Genomic DNA, 14,931 nt, shown 5'->3' with positions numbered 1-14,931 from the left:
CAGTAATTAAAAACTGCATGTTTGCAATATAAACAGTTCACATGTGAATAATAGTTGACCGTTCAATCACATAAGCTCGTGCCAAAAGTCTGAGTTTGTAGAACACTAAGAAATTCAGCTCAATGTGCTAACTCAGTCGCTTGTACGTGTATTCCATTTGTTATTTTTAACTCATTCTGATCTTAATAGTATTAATAATCAAGTTATATATCTTCTTATTTCATTTCTTTGTAATCTCTATTGTGAAACTATATGTGAAAGTGCCGATTATACCAATAAGAATTAAACTTAATAACAAAAAGTAAAGTAACAGCCTCTAAATTTCCCACTAATGGTATAAGGCCTCCTCTTCCAGCGTGGTGGAATATGTTCCAAACCCTCTCCGGATTAGGAATATATTCCACTACGCTGTTCCAATGCAGATTGGTGGAATATACATGTGGCGAAATTTGTATGAAATTAGACACATTCAGGTTTCCTCACGATGTTTTTCTTCACCACCGAGCTCGAGATGAATTATACACATAAATATAATACGCTTAAACATAATACGCTTGCCTGGGTTTGAACTCGCAATCATCGGTTAAGATGGACGCGTTCTAACCACTGGGCATTCTCAGGACAATTTAATTAATTAAATTTAGCCTCTATATATTTTGTATTTAGAACAATAAATTTACTCTGAAGTTTTCATATAATCGGATATTTGTATTATAACCAGTATATACATTTTATTTCCCTTAGAGCGTTCTAATTATTTTGTGAGTAGGTTTCCTGCCAAAGAGTTTGTTGCGGTGCTAAACACTAATTGTATTAAAGCACGCGCTTACACAGAATATTCCTGCAGTCGACTTATATAACCCATTAGATTAAATCACCGTTCCATTTAGTTTAATTGTGCTAAATAAAAGGTCTGGTCAGTAGGTAGGACAACTATATAAATAAGGTATGATGTAAAAGTGCGCTGTTATACATAAACTTCGAAATGTCAAGAGGGTTATAAAGCTAGTTAGTTCAGCCGTCCTTTGGCATATACTGACGTCTTCGCATGCTTCGTTTTTCTACTAACTTATATTTTTCGTATTATATTTATTGTAAACACGCAAATCTTATTCCTAATTAAATACGTGGTAGCTGAACACTAATGTTGAAGAAATATTAATATGTCCGCTGCGGCTTACAGTAAAGTATAAAGTAATATAAAAACCATTGTGCGCTCCTCCAGACTGAATGTACATATGTACTCTCTCTTTCTTTTTCTCTCCGTCTCTTTCTATGCTAATTCACACAAGATTTTTATAAAAATTTAGATTGGAATTTAATTATTTATAAACATTATTTTTTTATGTGATTATATAAACTTTGACGACCTCCGTGGTCGAGTTGTGTGTACGTCGGTTCTCATGGATTCACTCTGATGTCTTGGGTTCAATTCCCGGCCGAGTCGATTTAGAAAAAAATCATTAGTTTTCTATGATGTCTTGGAACGGGGTGTTTCTGGTACCGTTGTTACTTCTGATGGAAAATCACACAATTGCTTTAGCTACTTACAGTTGGAGCTACTGACAGTAATGTATGTGGTGTTGTCCAATAATTATTTAACTTCATTCCAACGTTATTTCACGAACCCTATATTTTTTTTCATTTCGCAAAGACCTGCATATAGTTTTTATATCTCGATATTCAACGAAAGGAATTCATTTCAAAGTAATAAACTGAATAAGTTAAAAATAAAAAATGAAAGTGCTTGAGCTTTATTAGAAAAGGGGGATTTAAATCAGCGCGATCCGAATCGATTTTTAAATTGAAATGCATTCATTGAAAACTTACCAGAAAGTATATAAGTGAGATCTTATGAATCGTCGGCGGTTTTCTGTCAATGTAGACAAGAAATGCGTTTAATCAAATTTGAAAAGATATAATACGAACCTTATTATAAAATTACGGAAATATTTATCGAACAAAACAAATACTTGAAGTCGAGGGGTTTCTCTGGAGTAGGATACCACTTTATAAATTACGATACACTAATGTAAAGTCAGAGTAAGAAAGCCTTCGTCACTTTTCAAATTCTTTCCTTTATCAATTCTTAAACTCTTAGTACCTTTTGAAACTAAAGCACTGAACTGACAACTGCATATAAAATTAAACTCACATAGTATGATAACTTGGTTCAAAATAGTGTAACATCTTTGGACTACATCTAATTTTATCAAAATGAATTGTCAAAATATTCATATAAGTCACTATTATATATGCTCGATCGGTAAAGCAGATTATCGTTCATACTGAAAATAGATCTAGGTGACGAACCTTTTCTTACCCCGACTGTACATCATATTTACAATAAAATAATGATAATTGTGTTTTATTTTAATTAAGACAACACTAAGTATGTATACGTAAAAATATACATAGTATACACATGTATATATAAGATATATATAGAACTAGCGACCTAGGCGAGCGAGTACAAAAACCTTCCTCTCAAATCACCCTATTTATTACAGAACATCGCATCAATATCCGTTGCGTAATTTAAAAAACCAAAGCATACATAGGGACAGACAGTAGTAAACGACTTTGTTTTAATCTATGTAATGATAATGATAGTTTCGTAGTTAAATCAACCATAAATATTTAAGTAGTTTAGGATATAAAATGTGTAATACCATACACTGATACACAATTAAACACACACACACACAAAAGTGTCATCTACATAAGCGTACTGGGTGTTATTTATTCGCCTGTATTTCCTTCCGTTTCGCTCCTGAAACATGATAATGGCTTGGATAACCGAAAGCGCCTTTTTTACCTTCCGACCTTTCCCTACAGATAGCATTATGTTATTTATTTTAATAACAAAACACCCGTATTGTCGGTCAAAGTTTTGCTGTGTAATACTTTTATATGAAAATTGTATTATGGGGCTCTTTAAGGATTTCCATTTAATTATGTTTTAAAAGAAATTATTTTCATTATTAATACTTTGTAATATTGTTAGGGGCAAGTAAGAGGAGACAATGATAAATTTATTTTATGGTAGGATTGTTTACAAACCTATTTAAGTAGGTAACACCTAATTATCAAATATAATACCAACTATCAGCAATACCTAGTATTGCTAGCTTTGGGTTTGAAGGGTCAGTGAGCCTATGTAACTATTGGCCCAAGGGACATTAGATCTTAGGCCTCAGGATTGGTTGCGTATTGACGTTGTAAGGGTTGGTTAGTGTTCTGTATAATCCACTGAACGCAATGATAATATGTAAAATATACGTATTTAGCATATGATCTATATATATCGCTACAGAGTCGAGATGGCCCAGTGGTTAGAACGCGTGCATATTAACCGATGATTGCGGGTTCAAACTCAGGCAAGCACCGCTGATTCATGTGCTTAATTTGTCTTTATAATTCATCTCGTGCTCAGCGGCGAAGGAAAACATCGTGAGGAAACCTGCATGTGACAAATTTCATAGAAATTCTGCCACATGTGCATTCCACCAATCCGTATTGGAACAGCGTGGTGGAATATGTTCCAAACCTTCTTCTCAAAGGGAGAGGAGGCTTTTAGCCCAGCAGTGGGAATTTCCAGGCTGGTTTTGTATATCGCTACAATTGAAAAGAGACAAAAAATATACTAGTTTAAACCATAAACATACTAGCGTAAAAGTTTATGACTCGAACAGAAGCAATAAAGCTCTGGAGCCGTTGTCATATCTTGGAATTTGTTTTAAAAATTTAATGTATGTTACCCGCAGCCTTTTTTAATATTTATCCTCCTTTAAAACAAGGGATCATGTGATGTTTTAGCATTTAGACGTAGCGAACATCGAGAGAATGTGCTAACTCAAATAACTTAGAATATCACGATAATGTTAACAATTTAAGGAATTTGATCGGAATTTAATGCTATTTAAAAATTCATACGTTATAAAACAAATCGTGCCAGCTATTAATGTTTCACCTGCTTACTTATTCTCAGAGACGAACATGAATATTTAATATGTTGTTTTGTATTCTGCTAAGCCATTTTGTGAGAACAAACTCCTACCCAACAAACCGTAGAACACGATTGTGAAATGTTAGTAAGTGGTGCACGTTTACTATTAAAAGAGTAATACGAGTATTTAAAGGACTCATCAAAGTGTACCTATCACATAATACCCGCTCATCATATATTCTACTGATAAACAGCCAGCAATAAATGTAACAGCACGGTAGAGCGATGATGTCCGGAAGTTGGTTGGTAAGTTTATGAGAAGGGCCGAAGATCCGGCTCAGTGGTGATCTTTGTCCAGCAGTTGACTAATACAGGCTGATTATGATGATGATAAAGAAACAGCCAGTGCGCCAGTTTAATTACAGGCACAATTGATGTGGATATGTTATGTTGACTGTTTTCTTTTTGTGCATTCTGTGTTCTTCTTTAAGCAATTGTGACACTTAGATTTGAAGTCACTTTTGTTATATTATATAATTATAATCAGTGTACACATTGTCGAAGAATATAATTAAAAAAAAAAATAAAAATTTGAGTATTGTAAGTGTATATAAAAAGAACGGTAAGAAAATTTATTTAATACGGCGAGCCTCAATTTCAGTTAACCAAAACAGATGCTGCATGACATTAAATTTAAACAAGAGCATGTCGCACGTCTAAAGCTTCATACAGACCTCCACGGGCGTTTGTGTAGCGCCGGCATGAAATTTTAAACTATGTATCAAACAATTCAACTAGGTTACGTAACAGGTGTGTCTACACGCGACATAGTAGGCTTGATTGAATTTATCGCTAAAATACCTGATAAATATACCACAAGCCCGAAAAAAATACACTCATCTGAGAATCACTGGTGGAAATATTTTGGCGAGATTTTATTTGTCTTGTGTTGTTTCATTTAATTTGTTTTGATACAATAAATGACTTAACAGACGTCAGATGCAGCGTTTCATACTCTATTGTAAGTAAAATGGCTTGTATATGTATTTTATAATTGTCCTTTGAACTATTTTTTTTTAATTTATTCATTCATAAAAGTTTACAGAACAAAATTACTATTGTTAGCATCATAAAAACACCATGGCTTATAATTCATAACAAAAAGTTAAATCTATCTACAGAACATTAATGGCAGTTGAACATGTTGTTTACTTTTTATGTCAGCTATGATAATTCCGCTTCTCAGAGAATGTTCAGCGGTTTTAGGGCATGCAGAGCCAAATAAGATTACAAGATATGTAATCTCTTTTTTTTCCAAGAGACACGGCTCGCATATTTCGGTATTAATAATTTAAATTTAAGGCAAATAAATATGCAAAAGTGTTTTAAAAACTTCTAAGGAAGACGGCGAAATAACGATTCTTTTTCATCTGCATCTACATGAATCGTTAAAACGATTATGAGTAAACATTTAAAGTGTTCGAAATTTAAAAACATAAAACCATTTTCTATGGAAATGAGACAAATAGTTAACTAGCAAATGACCAATATATAATAAGCTACTCTATATAAATATTGGAATTAAGAAACGTTAACCCGTGACTATAACGCCAATGCACCACCAACCTTATTAATTTAAACAACATGTCCTTGTGCCCGTAGTTACACTGGCCACTCACCATTCAAATCGGACACAATAATACAATGCCAGCCATATAATATACACTGTCTAAGTTTACACAGCAAACTGTTTGGAGGTAGAATATGTGATGAGCGGACGGTACCCTCTAAGACAAACCCTTATAAAGCACAACAACTAAGTGTTATTTATTTTTTTAAATTATATTAACAACCTTTAAATTTCCCATTGCTAGGGTAGGGCCTTCACTCTCTTTTGAGGAGAAACTTTTGAGTATATTTTGATCTAATACGGGTTGGTGGATACACATATGGCAGATTTTCATTGAAATTAGATACATGCAGGTCTCCTTATGATGTTTTCCTTCACCACCGAGCATGAGATGAGTCATAAACATAAATTAAGCACATGAAAATTCAGTGGTGCCTGGGTTTGAACCCCTAATCATCGGTTAAGATGCACGCGTTCTAACCACTGGGCCATCTCTAAATTAACATAAAAAAATGTTAATGTCATTGTAACGTAAATGACGCAAATCTGTCTAGTTTAAGTAACTTAGTGCATATCGTTAAAATTTACATTTAACCGTGCTTATTCAGGGACATGTATTTATCACGTGGTGTCAAAGCGGCGTTTGGCTTACCGCCAGAACTTCAAACGAGTGGCGTAATGCTAATGTAGCCAAAAATTGTGACCGCCATTATTCAGTTTAGCTTTACTTCGCGAATTATGGCACAAGGCATATAAACAGTAAATCCCACTGCTGGTAGGAAAAATTATGGATACACTTCTGGCAGAATTTGCAGGTTTCCTTACGACGTTATCGTTCAGTCGAGTGTGAGATTAATTGAAAACACAAATTAAGCACATATTATGCTGAGAAGTTCTCGCTTGTTGGTTGGTTTGACATTGCCTAAGATCCAGGTGTCCTATTCACAGGAATTCCCTGTTTTGCTTATAAAACGTTATTAATATTACTATATATTATAAAACAGAGCCACATCTGTATGTATGTTCGCGATAAACTCCTAAAGTACTGACCGGATTTTCTTGCGGTTTTCACTAATAAGCTGAGATTATTAGTGAAAACCGCATGTTAGAACTCGTGCAGCTTAACCGATGATTACAGGTTCAAACCCAGGCAAGCACCACTATACATACATATATATGAGCTTAATTTGTGTTTATAATTCATCTCGTGCTCGAAGGTGAAGGAAAACATCGTAAGGAAACGTGCATGTGTCTACTTTCATCGAGATTCTGTCACATGTGCATTCCACCAACCCGCATGGAACAGCGTGGTGGAACATGTTCCAAGCCCCCTCCTTAATGGAAGAGGAGGCCTTATCCCAGAAGTGGGAAAATTACAGGCTGTTACTTTACTTTACTTTTTCACTAATAGACAGAGGTATTCATAAGGACGGTGTAGGTATATAATAAATAATTGTGGTTTATGTGTAAATAAGTTGAAACAGGATGACAATTGTTAAACATATGGGAGAAAAGCAACAAAAAACAAAAATCATAAATAAAAAGTAAATACATATATAAAAAAACTTATGTCCATCCGTGCCAAGCCGTGTCTTACCGCCGCCGCTTATTAGCCGCTTAGCCGCTTTTATATGATTTGTGTATACTATATTTTACTTATATTATATAAGTTTTTACATTGATTGTTTATATATGAAGGGTAATTTCAAGAATTTAATTTATAATGATAATAAGCATATGAAGGATAATGCATATATTACAACGTTGATAATTTTCCATGGTATATATTTTGGCTTCCGTGCTCGTGTAGACCACAACGTGTGCATCGTTCGAGTGCCACGCTTCAAAGTAAGCTAGTGTAACGATTTATTTATCTTTTTCCTATCCTACTAATATTATCATCAGAGCCGTCTCAAGCTATACTAGGGCTCTCAGCTTGGCTCTTGCGTACAAACTTGTGAGAGAAAATGCTGGTTCTTCGTGGGCCTCTTCAGGATGGGGGCCTTGGGTACGTGCCGCGTTTAAAAGGACGTTGGTATAATTCTTATCTTCAAAACGAGATAAGTTTTGACATATTATATTTGTTCATATTTCGTCTAAACTTTTTTATTCGCATATTACGCGATTTATTTATTTTTAAAACATATTTAATTATTTATATTTATATAGCATACATGTTAAAGATTTAGCTCTATGTTTTGATATTTGACTTATGACGTAGCTTGCCGTCTCGTGTGACCGGTGATGCGTAAATCGAATGTTCCGAGTTTTAAAGGCGATTGTCGTAACAAGACTATTAGAGATCATCTTATCCTACCTTCTCCTTAATTTGTGTTTAATTCCAATTTATACTCAGAGGCGAAGGAAAATATCGTGAGAAAGCCTGCATATGTCCTATTACCCATCGTGGTTGAATAAGCTCCAAACCTTGTCCTCCAATAGAGAGGAAGCCTTACCCACCACATTACTGGTAATGGTCCCATTGCTAAGTAAGGCTTACTTTTACAGACGGTATCTTTAATTATAATTTTTTTACTATTTTAATTTACTAGCTATATCACCGGACTTCGTATTTGTTATATGAGAATTTATTTCTGTTCGATTTTTGATTTTTTTCTTTTATGTTTGTTTTTATGAATTTATACTATTTTCGAAAACGCCTGGAAACATTTCTGATCAACTAATTTATATTTAAAAATAATATAACCCAGTTACCTACCATTTAGTCCGTATCCATTCAGAAACTACAAGCTAAAATAAATCGATGAATATCATACACACACAGAGTTGCCTCTATAATATTGGTATGATGGTGTATAAATTTATTATTATTTCTTATTTCTGTTATTGGATAAAAATCTTGAAAACTCGACAAACATAATATGAAAGCCGCATAACAATATTAATTTGATATAAAACAGTGTTTGCTAAATTGAGCTCTATGTCGTACACGATAAAAATAGTTATTCTATGATATTACTAAGATTTCGAAGGGATGTTATCGATTGTGCATTCAAGTCAGCTGAAAACATTTTCTAGTGCAGCGTGATAGGAAAATTGAGTTTGATTTTTAGCAACGAATATTTTTGACGGCGACATTAGATTTGTTAGCAAAATAATACAGTATAAACATATTTGTTTTCTATTCCATGTAACATAAAGTCTAGTATAGTAGTATAATATTTGTAGTTATGTTTATTTGCATAATGCGTATTTATATGAATATCAAGATACCTTATTCTTTAATATATCCGTACAGTATAGTGTAATGATATCGATGCAATCACCAGAGCTACATCTCACTTAGAAATTGATAAGTTTGAGAATGTATGTATGAGTATATGCTAGTGAATTTTTTTCAAGCTTAATAATATACTGCACTGCACCGCCTACCATTGTAGTTTAAAAAACTTCTCTTAGATTGGGATGTCTGGAAGAGATGACTAATTAGCCATAATTCCGCTCATTGTAGAACACATAAAATAATTGTTTATATTTGTGTTTTAAGAACTATTTCTAGTTTATTCATTTTAATTTTTTTGTGTTTAATTTTAAGATTTCTATATTTTTGATTGTGATGTTAAGTATATTTAAAGATACTTATACTGCATGTATCTATATCAATACCATCGCGGTTGATTTACTGATATTTAGTGGTGAGTTTAAGTTCCACTTGACTCACCTTATAATGTTTAGATTTATATAAGTTTACATGGCATTAAGTTAATTATTATTATAATAATTGTTTGCATTTGAAACGTTAAAGAATATCGTCTGGGGTTAATCAAGAACTCGACGCCAATTAGAATGTTTCAGTTGTTAAAAGTTTCTTCAAATGTTGAAGAGAACTTTGCGATGAGAGAAACTTTCCTCTTCAGCAATAATTTAAATTTTTATTTCTCTTATTTAGCAGTTTTGAATACATTCAAATTAAAGTAAATAAGATGTTTTTCAAATGAATATTTGTTTTATATTTGTTGCAGCATCACATAAATATATACTTTGTTTACAATCACTTAGATCACAGATTTGATTCTGGATAGTCAGTGAGGTCAAGTTTTTTATTATGTTGGAAGAAACAAGGAATGTCAGCTGTCAAGAAGAAGATGACAGATTGTGTCACGGCTTGAAATATTGTAAACATCAATGTATAGTACGACACAACTTAGATGTAGCATTGACAAAATTCGTAAAATCGATCACATCCGAATTGAGCTCTCCCAAATTATTAATTATTTCTTATTTGACTATGATCTTTACACAAATATAGTAACTGGTACTATCATGTGACTTAAAATATTCGTCAATTTGACACGTTGATTTGCTTTCTCGGGCTGAACTGACGCGAGAATCTATAGCGACGAATATCGTCGAATGGCGCGATAAGGAGCTAAATCGGCAGTAATCGGTTTTATGGGAATTTGTCGATGCTCCATCTAAGTTGTGTCGTAATATACGATAATTCAGATATCGATTTGTTGTATTATTTCGTGAATATGTATGACGAAGATGATGACCCCGAACCAAACACTCTTACCAGCTCCCCGTCATATTCAATATTTTGTAATGTTGCAAGACATGTATTTTCTTTGTCTTAGTTCTAAGTTACACGGACATTTAACCACCAAATATCTGGTAAACAGTTACCACAGCCAACAGATATTAGTGCAATAAGATATTTTAAGCATTCCTTCATTGACTATATATATAGTCAGTAAGTTAATGCATTCCTTACGTCAAAGCGCCACTAATATTTGGAACTAAGGCGCTATGCCTCTTTTACCCTGGCTCACTCACTTATAAGCTAAGCCAGAAGCTAACCATATTAAGTATTACTGCTTGGCCATAGATTACATGGTAAATGGATGATATCATACCAAGCGGGCTTGAAAAAAGGCTTACTACTAAGTAAACATACACCAGTTAAAAATGACTTGAGATAATATCTTAAAGGATGTGCCCTTCAAAAGTAGTTACTTTTATAATATTTTAAAAAAATAGAATATATTATATGAAATAGATAATTAAACATATTATATTATTATTTACGCTTGTTATGTCGTAGAATTAAATATTAATGTTATTGTTAATTTGTTACTGTTATTGTATTACACAATTGACCACAGAGAGGTTTTTGATTTCCAATATAACAATTATATAAGTTTTAATTAAATATCATCATTATATTTAAATGGACTTATTACGCATGCAAGTTTTTCAACATTTTTTATAACAATAATAAGAGTTTATACAAATAAGTTTTACCACATTGATGTCTGGTATTTGAAGAGTTTAAACAATCTTGCTCCGGAAACTCGAAAATGTTCCGTTGTCCGAATTATTTTCAATAGTTTCTGATATTCCGTGCCATAGTATTATGAAAGTTATGGCATTAAAGAGCGAATGTACGCCTGTACTAAAATATGATCTAAGAAGTTTGGTAGTGTCCCTTGAGAAAGGTTTAAGTCAGCAGTACATCCAGCTTAGCAGGTTGAAATAAATCTGGAAGCAGGGCTTTGTGCAAGCTCTATGGTAATGTACGTTGCTAAGATCTGATTTTAAGTTAAAACTGGCTCAAGGGACAAAACGTCTTAGCGCCAAGGTTGGGGGTGCATTTGTTTAGTTTTATATGATTAATATTCCTTACAGTGATCACGTCTATGGATGATGGTGACCACTTACCATCAAATGACCTATTCCTCCGTCTGACGACCAATATATTAAAAACATTGACATTGTTAGCATATTGACATTGTGAGCAATATCTTATATTTTACAGCGTCAATGGAGTAGATGTCTGGCATTTATATATCCAAATACTCATTTGGCTTTCAATTATAAATCGAAAACAAATCATAATTCACAAAATTAATTGTTTATTATTGTAATAATAATAGTAACACTCCCACTGCTAGGCTAAGTCCTCCTCTCTCTCTGAGGGGAAAGTTTGAAGCATGCAGTGTGTGTTGGTGAATTCACATGTGGCAGAATGTCGTTGAAATTAGGCTCATGCAGGTTTTCACACATTTTTTTCCTTTACCGATGAGCACGAGATAAATTATAAACACAAATTAAACACATAAAAATACATCGGTGGTTGCCTAGATTTGAACTCGCAATAATCACTTAAGATGAACGCGTTCTTACCACTGGGCCATGTCGGCTATTTTATATTATTTATAGTAAGAGGCCATGACTAATTAATCATAAATTTAGTTGGGGCTTAGTTTAAGCGAAAAATCGCGTGTTACTTGCAATATACGTATGTTCGTGTTCCCTCTGCTGTGTAAGTAAAACAGTGATTATTAACGTTAAAAATATATACCTTTATATCACATCACAAAGCATATTCAATAGACCTTATCTTTTATATTATTTCTGTTATCTACATCATTGTATAAATAGTATATTTCAATAGCAGGAGGCATATTATTCACAACAAAAGTTCTTGATAAATATATTTTTACAATGCTACATTTTTTCAGTTCATTAATTTCAGAATAATTTTACTCCCAAAGTTCCCATCGAATATCGAAACTTAATATAATAATGAATACCATCGATTATACATATTAGCTCCACCAATATGTCAATTCAAGGTCAATTATTTTTCTTTATAATTAAGTAATTTGCATCAATAAAAGTATAAGGAGAAGTCTCCTGCCATTGAAATTGACATTGTATAGTTTATTTATATGTATTAAAATAATGTAATTGAGAAGTAATTAGTAACGAGTCGAATCAGTGGCATTAAATATGTACCGCTAATCGTAAAAATGTTTTATTAATTTGTATCAATTTGAATAACAATAATGGCTTTGTTGTGCGAGCCTTAGTTTTGTACTTTCAGCATCATTGTATTGCCGACCAAAGATTAAGATATGATTTTGATCCTGTGATTGCCTGTAATTATACTGGATCGTTTACAATCAAACCGTACTATTAAAATACTTACTATAGATAGCTGTTTGGTGGTTTCTGTCCTGAATGTTACACAAAATCATACCACCATCAACCAAGTTTTTCGGCATTAATTAATATTCCGTATCTAATAAAAGAGAACTATGTAACATCATTAATATGTATTACAGGATGGGTCTGGCTTCTTTTATATTTTCTCTGTCTACGAATTTGTGATAGCTAACGTTATGATTACAACTGTGGTTAGGTACAGAGTCACGTTGATTGGATCCGTGTATAATCTCCATAGCTATTCCACTAGCGAATTTTTTAAACCAATTTTTGTGGAACCCAAATGTGGAACCATCCGAAATCGTCTGCCTATCAGTGATATATATAAATAAAAGTTTATTTAAAAGGCGGTGTTGTTTTGAAACCTTAAGTTCGAAGTCAGTACTGTCATGATCCGGTAATATATATTCGAAAGGGAATATTGAAATAATTGAGTATTATCAATGTTTCGCTATATTTGTATGGCAAAGAGATAAGAAATTTCAAGCTCAGTCTGATAGAATGTTAATATTAATATAAGATTGTTTGTTTCTCCCATCAAAGTACCATTGAGTTTTCGTCTACTTAATTTGCGGAAAACTTCATGAGAAAACATAAACTTGCTGTATGACATATATCCTGTTATATTATGCTCAGCTGTGATATGCTGAGCAGCGGTAAAGACAGTCCAACGTTTCCGAGTAACCAGTGGTGCCTTCACTGGCCGTTAATTAATTTTTTATTTTTGTTTTATAATGGATAATTATCAAAGTATAATTGGTAAGGCAATACCACTAACGTTACCAAATATACTTCTATAATTATCCTGAACTTAAATATAATGAATCGATATGACACAAAACCAATATGGTCATAGTCGTTTAAGATTATATGACATTGCTTTTTTGTGATCAAATTTGTAATTTTACTAGTCATATAAGTATAATTATATTATGTATTTTTAATTTTAAATAAATCTAATATTCTAAGCATTTAATAATAGTATAGCTTTGTAACTAACAAGAGGGAATTAGTCGACCTTGTATTCCATTATTATTATACCCTATGAGGTATGGGGGTTAAACGATCAATATTATGCTTGTAGGGCTAGTGACCGAGTGATGGGCGGTCGATATAGGCATTTTACTCAGCAACGGTTCCAACTGAAAGAAAGTTCAGAAGTAAATAATATTTTATTTGGTTGATTTTGTTTTGTCCAATTGCAAGTAATCTACATTCCAATTTCGAATTGATCCAATTTTAAAATTGGAATGTAGATTATTTCCGAGTAATTTAAACTTTTCGAATACATTCATTTATTATCGGTCTTGTGATATTGTCGTTTATAACGTTGAATTTAGCTTTGGTTAATTTGACGGGGGAACGATTTCATTCAGCCAATGTAAAAGCAAAGAGTATTGTTTTCATTTAATAATTTCGTGTCTTATTTGTGCAAAAGTTATTACCTATATATTTAAGTTCGAATTAGATATATCTGTGATAATATAATATTTGAATTGCTTCTTGTTCTTATTTTAAATATTTGTTTAAATGTATCATAAATCAACTGTCATTTTTCGACTTTTTTTACAGAAATTGCAATAGAATTGTGTAAACTATATTCCTTGACTTGCTATACCTAAATGGGTTGAAAGCGTTATAATTTATTAAAGCTGATGCAAAGTACAAGATAAATTGTAAATTGTGCGCGTTTAACAAACTTAAGTAAAGCCATTCAGATGCAACTTACTCAACACTGAAACTAGGTTAATTCCTCGAGGGGCACATTCAAGGTATCTTCACACAGGTCATTTTTAAATTGAAATTATTATAATAAAAAAAACGAACACACAATACTAAAAATGTTTCTCGTGATACATTATTTATTTACACCTTAAAATGTTATCGAACATTATTACAAACGAATTTATTAGTTCATGTTTGAATAAAGAATCATTTTTATACGTGATTCGTTGTTATAAAGTTAGTAATACCGCGTGTATCACAGTTCAGAACACGTGCGTTCCGTGCCGTGTTCTGGCGATAACTGTCGCTAGTAACTATTTCTCCGCTGAAAATTGAAAGAGGCTGGCAAGGCATGAACGCCTGCAAACGGCTTTGTGGTTATTATTGCAGTGTTTCTACTTCCGAACGTGAATGTGTCGTTGAATATCGCGTATCATTGTACTGTTGCCTGCAGCTAACTATCAACGGATACATTTTGGAGTTTCGTTTTTAAGCACGTAATATTAAAGTACGAGCTAAGTTTCAGATGTAGATAATATATATGTTTGTTAGAAGTTTTCATATAAACGCTGTAATATTACTTTACAAGAACAAAACTTTAGCGATTGTTACGTTAATAGTTTAAACATTAAAGCGAGAGGAGCTCCAAAATTCA

The 14,931-nt window shown here is 32.8% G+C and overlaps 1 protein-coding gene across 1 annotated transcript in view; it reads right to left on the bottom strand.

Moving 5' to 3' along the window:
* LOC124539044 overlaps nucleotides 1-14,562 on the bottom strand; it is a 99,104-nt gene extending 84,542 nt beyond the window's left edge. Inside the window, exon 1 of the mRNA XM_047116366.1 lies at nucleotides 14,281-14,562. The gene's annotated coding sequence lies outside the window, so the exon portion shown is untranslated. The remainder of the gene's footprint in view (nucleotides 1-14,280) is intronic.
* Nucleotides 14,563-14,931: the final 369 nt, after the last annotated feature.

The sequence above is a fragment of the Vanessa cardui genome, chromosome 21 (assembly GCF_905220365.1).
Source record: "Vanessa cardui chromosome 21, ilVanCard2.1, whole genome shotgun sequence".
Lineage (NCBI taxonomy): Eukaryota > Metazoa > Arthropoda > Insecta > Lepidoptera > Nymphalidae > Vanessa > Vanessa cardui.
Note: the sequence above shows the minus strand (reverse complement) of the source record. Positions and strands in the feature narration are given on the sequence as shown.